This window comes from Anabas testudineus, chromosome 2 (assembly GCF_900324465.2).
Source record: "Anabas testudineus chromosome 2, fAnaTes1.2, whole genome shotgun sequence".
Classification (NCBI taxonomy): Eukaryota; Metazoa; Chordata; class Actinopteri; order Anabantiformes; family Anabantidae; genus Anabas; species Anabas testudineus.
In genome coordinates, this window is record NC_046611.1 from 11,408,758 (window position 1) to 11,422,230 (window position 13,473).

Below are 13,473 nucleotides of genomic sequence, written 5' to 3' on the forward strand. Positions count from 1 at the left end.
CGAGTTTGTCCTTTGGTGAGCACTCAGAGAAATCCTTTAATTCTTAAACGATTACAATAATAAATTCATCACAAAGTCACCAAGAACAATAGGTTTATTCACCAGGGACCTTCAGCAGCAAAGGCCACAGATGTCTAGCAAGTACTTGAGGATTCTCAATGTGGACAAAAGTGTTTGTTAATGGATAAATTTGACTCGACAGTGGTGTTAGAGAAAAGGTCAGATGATCAACCAAATACTTGGTGTCTCGGGGAATAATCCCAGACACAATGGCAATCAATAACCAATTTAAAGGCAATTTGGTAAATAGTTGTTGAGGTAGTGGACAAAGGTGATGGACTGACCAATGAACCACTGGATCAATATTGTTGGGTAAGTAAAACATGGCGCCTGACAAAGAGCTGGGCCATTGGCATCATGTCTGCTGCCGCCTTCACTTCGTACCAACATTTACTCATTTGATTGTAGAGAGAACCACTAAGAACACATTTCTAAATTAAAAGAAGCCACTGATGTTGGTCTTACATCTGCCATGATCTCCTCTTCATATTGCTGGTATTTAGGTGGTGCTGGAACAACTTAAAATTTTAAATCATTATTACAGGTTTATGATACAACTTCCAAATCACACATTCAATTCACTTCAGATTTTTTGCTAAAGACTAACCAAATGATATGAGGCAGAAAGTAAGTGTAGTATGTAAGGTTTTAGGTTTTTCAGTAGAGATACTATTCTTGGTTAGAGCTCTGGTCACCTCACTTCAACCATCTGATCCACCTCCTTATGCAGACTTTGGCTGAATAGTAACTGCTCTAAGCATCAAATATCAACACACCTGGGTTAATATTGCAGTCAGCTGACATCCCTAAAGCAATTTTTGATGTGCTGGCTAGAATTAACACTTGTCCACTATGAGCGCATGAGCTTCTTAGCTTCATGTAGATATAATGGCAGCACTGAAGGAATTTACTACATGTCACAAACAGATCACTTTACTTTATGGACAGTTTTTCTTTGACAGTACTTGTGTTGAACTAATGTGTACATGCAAAATGAGACAGAATTAGTTGTGTAAAGCATGAGAGCTCAGGAATTAAAATCCTGCTTTTTAAATCCCCTCCAAACACGAGTGAAGTGGGAACGCCTGTTGGTTTTGGAGAATTAAAAGCGTCATTGGCCTCAGTTGAAGCGTATCTACACCTTTACGCCCAGAGGATAAAGAGGAAAACAGACAAAAAAAACTCTATTCTATTGGGTTCTATTTTGTTTCATGTCTGTTAAACTGTTTACAAGTGAGAGCAGAACCGTGATGTTCCAACAGAGCAGAAGTGCTTCAAATTGCAGACAGCTCATGCTGGTGACTGCTTATGGGCTCCTCACAAGGATGTGTCAGCCAAAAAACTTTAAATTAGCAGCAAAGAGAAATAGAACTCGGAGAGGGGGGATTCACTCCACCGATTTCAAAACAAAAGCAGCTCGCGACCTTCACTTTAAATGAAACCTTCATTTGTCAAGAGATGCTCTGACTGGCAAAGACCGGCAGAGCTCTCTGCTCAAGTGGATATGCCTTAGCACTAGACAAAAAAAAACAAAGCAGTGTTTGAACACCGCACTGGTCTGTACAGCTCTGAGTTGTGCCAGGTTCAGAGGCTGGTGTAAAAACTATTAGCTGCTTCTGTCACAGATATTAACCTTGCAAACAGGAAGTGACCATGATTTGACCTCTAGGGGAATCAGAAGGTTTGTCCAGCTCTTTTCACAGTCCTGGCTTTGTGGAAAAAGGTTAAACGTTGCATCTATAAAGAGTGGAGGTAGCTACTGCCTCCGCACAGCCAGGTTAAGTTTAGACTCATTGATTGACCTCATTGATGCTTCTAAGAACCTATTTTGATTTGTTTAAGCAGCTCAGACAAAGCTGAGAGAATACCGGGAGCAATATAGCCTGCAGAAAAAAGAGGTATTGCACATATTGGCAAGTCATCAGTATTTCCAATTCTAGCAGACTAGCTCTCTTCATAGAGAGAGAACATTTCATTAATGTTATTTTGATCATCCAGAATTGGAGGCTAAAAAACAAACGAAGTGCATGTACATTACAAGCACAGCCTGCAGGTTTTCTGTTTTGTTCTGCACTCCCCAGCCTCCTGCCTTCTACTGTGTACAATGCACTCAAAGAAATAAAATGTTTCTGACATTCAACTAAAAATATAAGCTTTGCCTCCACCTCTGCAGATCACAATGGACAAATGTGCATTTTATCCACAGATCAAGAAAGTAGAAAAAATATGTGCACCAGTAAGTACCTTCCATTAAAGCTTATATATTTACACATACATTACACATCTTACAGTCAATACACACTGCACAGTGTTGGCATTTTCAGTACATTAAAAGACTTTTGATTATCAAGTACCTTTGGCTACAGATTAAGTTACATGCAGATTCTATACGGGTGTGATTTGAGTTGAGCGCTGAGGAATAATGAGCAGTGCAGCCTGGTGCAGGGGAGTGGAGTGGCCAAATAGGTCTGTGAGTGAAGAGCATAAACTCACATCCCCTAATTTTCCCTCTCCCACTCATGCAGGTTTAGATGGAGATAACACTCATAGAGTTCAGTAAAGTAAGGATCAAGATCAGATTGACTTCCTCTTAGCTGACAGCAAACTAACAACAAACAAATTATATCTGCATAGACACAGATACTGCTCCTGCAGACCAGCTCGGGGTAACTTTACTTTGGCTATTTAATGTAACACTGTCCAAATGACATAGTAGGAAAAAAGTATTCTGAAGAACCTTCAAAATGAAAAAGAAGACAATAGCAGAAAATCAAATTTAAATTAAAAAAGCATGCAATCGGTCCGGTATCATTACATTTAGAGTGAGGATCATTTCAATTTCACAACAGTTTACTGCAATGTCTACATGATACACATGTAGGGTCTTGACCTGGTTGCTTTAGAAATGTAACAATGTGGTTACACTGCATGATTCAGAGTTTAGCTGATGCAACAGCTCTCCCAATGCAGCAACCTCCAACCATCAACAAGTTAAAAGCAGGCTTGATTTGCATTTACTGCTTGACCCTGGCATGATGTTCAGCTTAGTCGATCCCAGATAGGATTTGACATCTTGTACATCAGCAAGGAGAGCGTGTGGCAGGAGCAATCCAGTGTGTAGGCTGCTGTGATCCGCATCCAGCAACAATCAACAATTAACTTCGGCTTGAATTAATCATGCCACAGATCGCGCATTTAAAAGCATTAGAAATCAAAACCACATCCACTGTCCACCGGCTGATTTGCAAAGCAGTGCGGCGCTATTGTTCAGCCATTTGCTGATCACCAATTGAAACCCCACCACAGTTTCATTTAATCTGACAAGTATAATCTTCTGAGATTGCCCTTTCCCGCTGTGATGTTTGGAAAGCTTATAAGACTCACTTCATTGATCTGAAGACACTTTAAGAAGCCCTATTTTTGTTCCCATGCCATAATCACAAATAGACCCTTTGGAATGGAATAATGCCAAACAATGCCAGTCAGTGAGTGAGTCAACCGTGCAATAAAGACTTAATAGGTTTATCATTGCTTCGAAATTGTGTAGTCCATCTGTGTGTGTGTCTGTTGCCGTCTTCCTGCCTGTAAATCTGCCAGCAGTTCGAGTACAGCTTATTTACTGTAACCACAGAGGCTGGCGATGTTGAGGAGGCATTAGGCATGCTTTATAGGGAAATTCCATTGCACTCTTCTTTCTTTAGGGATAATATACTATTTATAATTATGATATAGTATTATAGTACAGTTAATCCAGTCAGTCCCCCCCCCTCTACATACACACACACACACCCTTTTCCACTCAGTCCTTCCCCTCCCACTGTGCCACAATTCCCCCTGAGTCTACATTCCTAATGACCCACAATAATTCAACCATGATTGATCAGCGAAGTCAACTACTGAGTTACAACCACTGCAAGAAAACAGAGATGTTAAACTCTGACTTCTTCACAGCTGTTTGAAGCATCATGATGGCTCACAGTGGGGTCAGATAGCTCACTGCCATTAGCCCGGGCTGAGGCTGATATCTTACTGTGGTTGGGGGAGGTTATGCTGAACACAGAGCACAGGGGACGCCGTACGTGACAAACTGCACTTCGTTTGAGGGGTGGGCCACCACTTGGTGCAAGCAGAGCCAGAGAAGATGTATGAGTTGCTGGCGTAATGTATTCATAGGGAAAAAGATGGAGAAATTGGTCTTGAGACATGAAAAAGTGCCTGCTGAGGTGTCTTTGATAAATTATGATGACGCTATGCAAATAGCGCCTGCAGCTCAATTAGCCTGTCACTGTGGTGGTAGAATAACACATGGACTGGATGAGAAATGACTCCATTTATTAGTAAAATTCAAAGTAACTTGGAGTGAAATCAAAACAGATAAATTAGAATTAATTGCGATGCTTAGATTAGTCCATAATTAAAACCAACACCATTGTAATTGTTACCTATGTTAAGACACCAATTAACAAGATCAACAGGAAGAACGAGATACTGTTGTGAGAATAAACCTCATATAGAAGTTAAACTATCTCACACTTGAGTCAGTAGCCCACTTTACTAAATTTACTAAAGTGTATTGAGTACAGTATGATTCATCAGTGCTGTTGAGTAGATTCCACAGTACTTCACTAACAAAATGAAAGAAAAACAACTGTCCTAAAAAATGATGTCAAGCATTGACTGAATATTTCCAGAAAAGTGCATTTTCTATTAAAGTACTGGATAAAATGCTGGAAAATGCACTTCCTTTTAACTGTATGTACATATTCATACAGAATTCAGCGAGTCTTAATCTGGGCTTTGAGATACTGTCTGTTCCACCCCGAGGCCCATCAGCACATTCAGTCCTAACTAAATATTTCACCACGAGGTTGGGCAAGAATCACCCATATGTTCAGACTTCACATTCATGTAACTACAGGGCAACTTGTGTGGCAAGGAAATTACAGCAACCACTTTTGGTATGTGATTAGATGAAGCTTTAAAGCCCAATTTAAAAAAAAAAAAGACACTGCAAAAAATACTCTTTACTCTCTACTAGGATAAGAGCAGCCAGATGGGCGCCTGTCCTCAGTGAAAATCTGTGTTTCATTTCGGGTACTACTACTGATTATAATATAATGTAATAACACAAAACTTGCCTCAGTAATGGGTTTAGAAACTGGAATTTTAACGTGATTAGAGCTTTGAATATCATAATACATCTAGCAACACAATTAAAAATGACATGTTAAAATACTATATATAATAAGGCTAGAAAATGCAAATTATATGCACATTAGTAACATGATTCATGTATTAATTTGGCATGCTGAGTGGTGATTAGGTGAGTGGGAGTAAGCAGCAGACACTATTGCTCAGTTACGGCTATAACAGTATGGTGAGGGGAAGCAAAAGCTGGCAATTTCCTCATTTACTCAGCGTGAGGGATGACCTTTCCACAGAGTCCATGCCTGTGGCGCTAAGGAAGTGTGCATGTGAAGGGGATTTGAACTTCAGCTTGCATGGAGCATCTGATATATGTATGCTAACTGTTAGTTCCTCTGCGGGCTATTGCAGACACTGGAAGGGCACTGAGATGGAAACACACAGGGGGAAGTAAGAGCAGGCAGAATGATGATTGTATTTAATGTCTTATTTAAGGATGTTCTAAACTGCCTTAGTTTATTCACCCCTCTCTGAAGGCAGGCATTTTGAATTTGAGGTCAGTATAGTGAACATTTATTACTAAATTTAGATCACTATTTGCCTATAACGAGAGACAAAACCTACTTGATCAGCTTTAGTAACATGAGTTGAAATAAGTAGTTGCTTTAAGCCAAATATGTAACGTTTTTGTCAATTCTTTTAGTAGAAATATCTTGTTCTGGAGAAATGTGGTGCAGATACATTGGCTTTCAAAGGTTTTTGAGTGAGGCTTGTCCTTCTAACCAAAAAATAGATCATTTTAGTTATGTCTGCTCGATTAGTACGTTTTGCAGCTTCTTTAATGGACTCATCTTTTACAAGATGTCAGTCTTCTCAGTTCAGTCTGCTCAGTTCAGTTTCTTGCCGTTTATGGTCACTTATATTGTGTTTTAAAGTCACCAGACTCTCATTTACTGTTTCCAATATCAAACAAGGTTCAACATCAGCAGGTATGAAGTAATTAAGTACTTTCTGGTCCATAAACACTACACCAGTAATAATTATCTAGCTGCAGCACTGTGGTGATAAAAATCATTATTTTCATATTGCGATGTTGTCAAATTCACTGTAAATGTGTTCCCCTTCCCCACTGGCTGGCACTGGTTGGAGAGAAAAGGAAACATTTCCAAATGTAGCTGTTTTAATATGGATGTACTCTCAGCTGTGGGAACTACCAGTGTATGTATTTGAATATGGATACAGGCTGTCAGCCCACAGAAACACTCTATATTCTATATTCTTCTTCCCACAGCACTGGAGCAAATGGGTATCAGCGCACCAGGATTTTCTGAGTGAAAAAAAAAAAAAATCACCAATGGTATAAAGATAAGCATCAGGTTTATAAGCACATGCGAAAAGCCAACTTTGATGATGATCATCTAACTGAAGTCACATTAAGCATATCTGCAACATGTGATAGTGCTGCCAGCAGTGCTTGACAGCATGGGAAGACAGCAGAAAGCGTTACACAGCACATTTTCTCCTCAGTCATTAATTTGGTAATTCCCTTTGATGATGAAGGCAGCACAAGAGACTTAAATTCAAGGGTGATAAAGCCTCTGCTTCATTAAACAGCAAGATTGAAGCAGTGGACCTCAGAGGCAACAATAACTTTTATTCAAGGCTTCTGTTTCAGTTCTCAATCTCCTTTGGCTTTTTCTTTTCCCCCAGCAGAGAGAAAACTCGGCAAAACACTCGACCGGGGTGTCTACATGTTACAAAAGGCATTTTCAAACCAGAAATAGGCTACATCCCTGAGTGAGCAGCGATTTGACAAACGGACAGGAAGCCGAGCTCAGTGTAGCGTACTGTACCTGACACAGCTGGATCTTCAGCGTGGCATGGGCTCCGTCTCATCAAACCATCTCTGTACAAAAAAAAAAAAAAGAGAGAGAAGACACAGACAGAGCCAGGTCAGGAAAACTGATGAGACTTAGTAAAGTAAAGACAAGCTGTTGAAAAAGAGGAGCTGTTGTCGTGTTTGCATCCTCAAATAAACATGTTTTGCCGAGGCCAAGGCGTCACTGTGGATCAGTTAAAAGCATCTCTTTAACATGAATAAATATAGTTCATTTGAAAGCCGATCCCATTCTGTCAGGAAATTAAACAGTGACTCAGCGCGGTATGTTTTCACAAAGCAGATACACATATGCGCTGCCTCATTCAAACTGCATGAAAAGCTCAACTCGCATCTTGACACAGACCATGAAAGAAGTTTTAAGTGTAATCAGCCGACGGCTCATCAGTATGCTGCAGCCACCCTGCCGCTATCTCCTAACTACGGCAACAAACAGGCAGAGAAGGTGGAGGGATCTATTGATGTATGCTCTTTCATGAGAATTTATCATTCAAGACCCACTTACGCCCAGAAAAGGTCAAATAAAATTCTCTCATATCAAATTGAGTTTTTCACTTGATTAATAAGCTTTCGTGGCGGATGGCTGCGCCTACGCACGGCGAATTTCAAAAGACTTTCAGGTTTTCATTTACCTCTGGGATGACATTGAACTCAGATAATTCAAGGCTAATTAAACTATTCCAAAAGAAAATATTTCAATTACTAGATTTGACACAATCATTGTGGCTTTTATGTGTAAACTCGGAGAGAATATGTGCGAGTAGTTAGACACGACGTCGTCCTGTTCCAGGAAAAACAAAACTAAAGCTGTGCCTGAAAGCCCTCCCTCGTTTTATCCAAGTCATGTGCAATCTTCATTACCTCATCAAGCCCTGATGAAACCCTGCTTATTATTATATTATTCATCCTCTGGGAGCCATGGCTGTCTGGACAAAGTTTGCCCCAGTTTAACTGGTAGTTATTAAGATCTTTAATTGGGTAAGAGAAAGTTTTGACTTCCTGGTGGGAGGAAAAGTCAGGGGATCACCACAGTTATTAGAATTAATCTGTTAAAACTTGCACTATACTTACACTGTAAAGAAAATCTATCCGGTTGGCTACTTAGTTCTGCAACAAAAGATGAATTCAATTGTTGATTAATATAAAGGTGATGACAAGAATTCAAACCAAAGTGTTGGACAGACAGTCCACTCCCTGAGCTGCGCTGCCAGCAAGCCTAAAAATACAGATGGAAAGAGAAAGGCAAATAAGAGTAGAGACCATGATGGTGTGACTATCACACTGTCATCGGGTTTGAGGCAGAGAGAGGAAACAGCACGTCAAAGTCAGGATGGAGCCCTGTCACCGCTCCTGCTAACAGGCAGAGAGCACTGTGTGCCGGGTAATTGGGAAGAACTTCCTGCCCTCGGACTTGAGTGGCATGTCTCGGGCCGTGGCGTGAAGTCAGGTACCTGATCGGAGTTGAGATACAGCGAGCTGTCAGCTCAGCTCCGGAGTAATCACAGACCTCCATTAACAAGCTGCTCGCGCACCAAAATAGCTCTTGGAGAAGGAGTACAGTGTGCAAACACACACACGACAAAAACACAAGCCGTCACACAAACACGTGTAGCGGCGTGCACGCTCGTGACGCCCTCACGCACACTGTAAGGAGGCAGCTGATGAGCAATCACTTTGCAAATTGGCTTACTATACAGATGCAGAGAAATACCTATTAGTGCATTACAAACATACTCTGGTGGCCTTGGCACAACCCTGCCGTACTATAGAAGCTAATTCAGAGATTTTTTCCTCATTCATTTACCTTATTGTGCAAACGCCATTAACATAATTTTTACTGACGTTGCCATTTGGAAAGCATTACGCCCCTCTGTCAACATGTTAATCAGCATAATATGAATTATTGCCATCATTACAGTGCGTGACTAAGACGTAACAATATGTCTTAATTATTCAACAAGGAGAAATGATAAAGGAAAAGCAAATGCACCTTTAGTTAGTGCTGCCAACAGTCATTAGACTTTGCTTCTCTCCCCTTTGGAATCACGACAAGGCTCTGTTTCTGGGGTCGTGATGACTTATGAGCTGTAATGTACTCCTTGTGTTGTTTGTCAGTGAGAGCTCAGAGCGGAAATTACCACAAGAGCCCGATGAAAATGTGTTGTGCAGTTGTTTTTTTCCCCAGTTACAGCGTAGCTGTGTAATTGTTATTGTTTCTGTTTGCCATTAAACCCCCGATTGGGAGTGCTATTTTGCTGAACTTCCTTTACTTTACTTAATGCTTTGGTCCCTGTTTTGAAGTTTATTTAGCTTTAGGTTACATAATTGAAACCTTTTTTTTAAAAAACCATTTCAATTAAAGAAAATACGGAATATTATTTTTTAGGGACTGATCTTCGAATTGTCTCCAAAACTAATGAATAAAGTGAGGAAATGATGCGAGTAGTACAATTTTCTTATACTACTGTAAGCTGTACTGTATAGATCCTTCAAGTTAGATGCTAACATCAACATGATGAGGCGCTCACACAGATAGTGTCACGCTGATGTGTAGCAGGTGTAGTGTTTGGCCAACTGTGTGCACCATTTAAACTAGATTAAATGAGTCATTGATTAATTAATAATTCGAATCATTGATTAGCTAGAGACCCCCCCCCCCTCCCTCTACACCTTTTCTGTAGCTTTCAGAAACCAATGACTCAACATTCACAACCACTTCACCAGATTAGAAAGGAAATAAAAGAACTGAAGAGCACTCTTTAGTTCTCTTTAGTTTTTCACGACTTCCGGCGTAGTTGGACAAATTAGTGCTGATGTAGAATAAAGCCGGCTTTAGTTTATCAGGCCGTGTAGAGGCAGGTGTGTATATATACATATTCTCTTTTTCATGGCTTTATGGTAAAAAAAAGAATCATTCAAACGTCCATGTTTCCCCTGTAGTAGTTTGTCCCGTGTTTAAAACTTCACAGAAGTGTGGAAGTCACCTTCTGTCGACAGTAACTAGCCTCATGAGGGACACACAGTGCAGGAGACACTCAGGAGACAGCAGTGTCTGCTGGTTGGACAGCACTGCTGAACCATTTTGAAACACTGCATCCAAAGAAGAAAGAAATTAGAAATAATTAATGCAAACGTAATCTGACCGATTGATCAGATACAAACTGAGCTATGATCCATCCTAAAAGCCGACTTGATTGGTCTCAATTTCTTAAAAACATTTTAAAAAGTTAAAGTAAGTTTGGGAGGTCAAACACATTACAGTGGACTTTCCCTGAGACATAAAGGCCTTAGCTGAATCCACAAATACACTAGTGCTGCAGGGTTCTTGTGACCTTTCCAAATGAGGCGCCAATCAAATGTTAGACCTTTTTTTAATAGAGACATGGTGATTGCAGCAGACAAGATTCACAGCTAAAACCTGCTGCCCTTCAAAGGAAAATGAAGTAACCAAATCAGCGAACAGGGCTCAGGAGAGATGACTTCCACATAATAGAAAAATTACTATAATGATTTCACTTGGTAACCGTTTCTCTCAGGTTATGATCTGACCAAATTTCACATCTGAGCATTCGTCTCAATGTCCTGTTGAGTACAATGTGGTTAAGATGGGGATCCTCGCATTTTCTTTGTGTGGCCTAAAAGGTTGAAACAGAGCCCATCAGATGCTGAGATACTCCCAGGGACCACTGCGATAATTAACTTTCAGCTCGGAGGCGTCCCTAAGCCTTCCTGTCAGCCGCTGTTCTAGTCGTCGGCAAAGCCTCAGACAACAGACAGCAGGTATGGAAATGATGTTTGATTTATTTTTTTTTTTAAAGTTTGTGCAGGTGCTTTACACTCTGCAGAAGCCCGGTGCCTGAGATCAACTCACGCTGCTGTTCACCGTGTCATGGGATTTGAATTCCAAGGTCACATTTTACTCCCCTGCTCACTGGATTCAGTTTCAATTGAAATTCTGTCACATCCAGATCACATGGACCTCTGTCAAGCCAAGGCTGTTGCTTTTTACAAGCTCACACATTGGGTTTTTTTCCACAATACAAAGTCTGTGTAAAAGCTTTCAGCTTTGAATTACTGCAGTCAGAAGGAAGTGGCTGTGTTGGTTTGTGCCTCATCAAGAAACACTTTGAAACTCAAGCTATCGCTGAGCGTACATGTAGCCCCATTTCACACAAAACCTGTACAATTAAAAACTGTGAGAAAGGTGTAATTAACCTATAATGGTTAAAATCACAATAGTCACCAAGTCGATGGCCAATTCAGTTGTTACGAACATTAACTTGTTGAGCTCCAGCTGCAGCCTGGACGTAGCCAAAGATTGTTTGAGAGAGAAGATAGTCCACATTGATGGGTCCATGTGCCATCATGATGCAGGGTGACAGCTGGCAAAGATGTCCAATAAACACGTTTGTCTTCAGGCTGTAGGATTCACTTTTACATCTCTTAGTTCACATGTAACCACTAAATTAAGGGTGTCTAATCCCGGTCCTCGAGGGCCACTATCCTGCTAGTTTTCCTACTATCTCTGCCCGACCCACTGCCAATTACCTGGATCAGGTGTGTTCAGCCAATCAGAGGGTGGAAGTGCAGGGCTGGTTGCAAAACAAGTAGGACGGTGGCCGTCGAGGACGAGGATTGGACACCCCTGCACTAAATGGTCTAGAACTAAAGAACAAACTCACCAAATTGCAGACATGAAAGTGAAAGATGCCAAACTTCCTTGATTTAATGTTTCTTCATCACATTAACAGACTGTGCCTGTTACTGTGAGAGTATCATATTAGGAGTGGTGCACTGAGAAATGCTTGAGCCTTTTTATTTTAATGGAAATGACCCAGATCTAATTGGAAATGTCCTAGATCTTCATTACTCTAATTATGCACCTGAAGCAGACAACACACTGTATACTTGTCTCACCTCGGGGCCTTTCTGGGTGTTTTTAACGTAACTATAGTCTTAATTGGTTGACCTTTCTGAAGCACAGTGTTATTAAACCTCTAATTAAGAGTCCCATTAGAATGTGATATTCTGTCTATTAAATCCTTCAACACAAAGATTTAGGTCTCTAAGACTCTAAATCATCACTGAAAGCAAATGTCAGTGAGAAGATCAGCCTGCTATTGCTCTCAGGAATGAAAGTCTTACAGAGGAAGTGGTTCAAAAGGCCGATCTGGTGCTGAAACTCTACCCAGATACATTTTATTATAATAAACTACAATGCAGTGTTTTTAAAACTTGTGATGGTCATTGTAAATTCTTTCTCAAAGTCAACATTGGCTCATGTTCGAATGTTAAAAACAGTCCTCTACGACAGGCTTGGGCAAAGAAGTGGAAAATATAAGGCTGGGGGAACGTGTTCCTCTTTATGTTCATGGCTGAATAAAGTTATGAAACAGAGATTTACAGAAGAAACAACCCAGATGGAGATTTGCTCAACATGCATCTCCAGCATTCATAAAACATCCACTTTATGCTCACATTTGCATCTTATATCCAGCCAACGGTAAAGACAGCCCTCTTTAGTCTTCGCCTATTTTTCAAGCTGTTGATGCATAGTAAATCCAGAAAATTACACATCCAGTGCATCAAACTACAGCGTGTCCTCCTCCTGTTTCTCTCCCTTCGCTTTCTGCCTTCAGTGCTGAGAGAGCAGCTGTACTCGAGAGGGAGAAATAGGTCATATCTCCCCAGATCGCCTCTCGAGCCTCTCAGTTCATAATGATCATGATTAATGAGTGAGACACATTCTTCAGGCGTTCTTCAACATGGAAATGTGTCATCGTCATTGTTCTACATGCACTGCCTTTCAGCAGGCAAGCACCCCCACCACCACCGCTACCACCACTCTGCTCCCAGCATACAACAGGATGATTAACTAATCTGCCAGCCTATGCTGAAAAGTAACAAAGGATGACTCCTTGACTTGGGTTCTAATTGGACTTCTACCTTAGGCCTAACGGTGTAATTTTAAAGACAGGGTGCAGATGTGAGAGGCATCTTTTCCTCAGGTTTTGTCAAAATGAGATCAATGGGGTGTGATATATTGCATGTGACACATGAATGAGCAAACAAATTATGCTCCCGCTTCAAACCTGGGCTGATCAGTGTAAATTATGAAAATACTTCATTGTGTGACGTTCACTCAAGTTGATGAAAACTGCAAAAACACAAGAAGACAAGAAGATCAATTAGCAAGGGTGGATAAAAATTATAATAAAATGATTTTTCCCAGCAACTAAACTGATCCCCGGGATCAATCAGCAGGGCAATCAAGACATACATCCTTCAACAAATCATTACTTATCCACTTTTCCACACATTAATAGACACATCACATGCTTCTGCTTTCATATTAGCTGAATACATGGAGC

The 13,473-nt window shown here is 40.7% G+C and overlaps 1 protein-coding gene across 3 annotated transcripts in view; it reads right to left on the reverse strand.

Moving 5' to 3' along the window:
• Positions 1-13,473, reverse strand: part of LOC113162944 (beta-1,3-galactosyltransferase 1-like) — a 90,218-nt gene that overhangs the window by 39,975 nt on the left and 36,770 nt on the right. For all 3 annotated transcript variants that reach the window (XM_026361220.1, XM_026361221.1, XM_026361219.1), the window contains exon 2: positions 7,059-7,111. The gene's annotated coding sequence lies outside the window, so the exon portion shown is untranslated. The remainder of the gene's footprint in view (positions 1-7,058; positions 7,112-13,473) is intronic.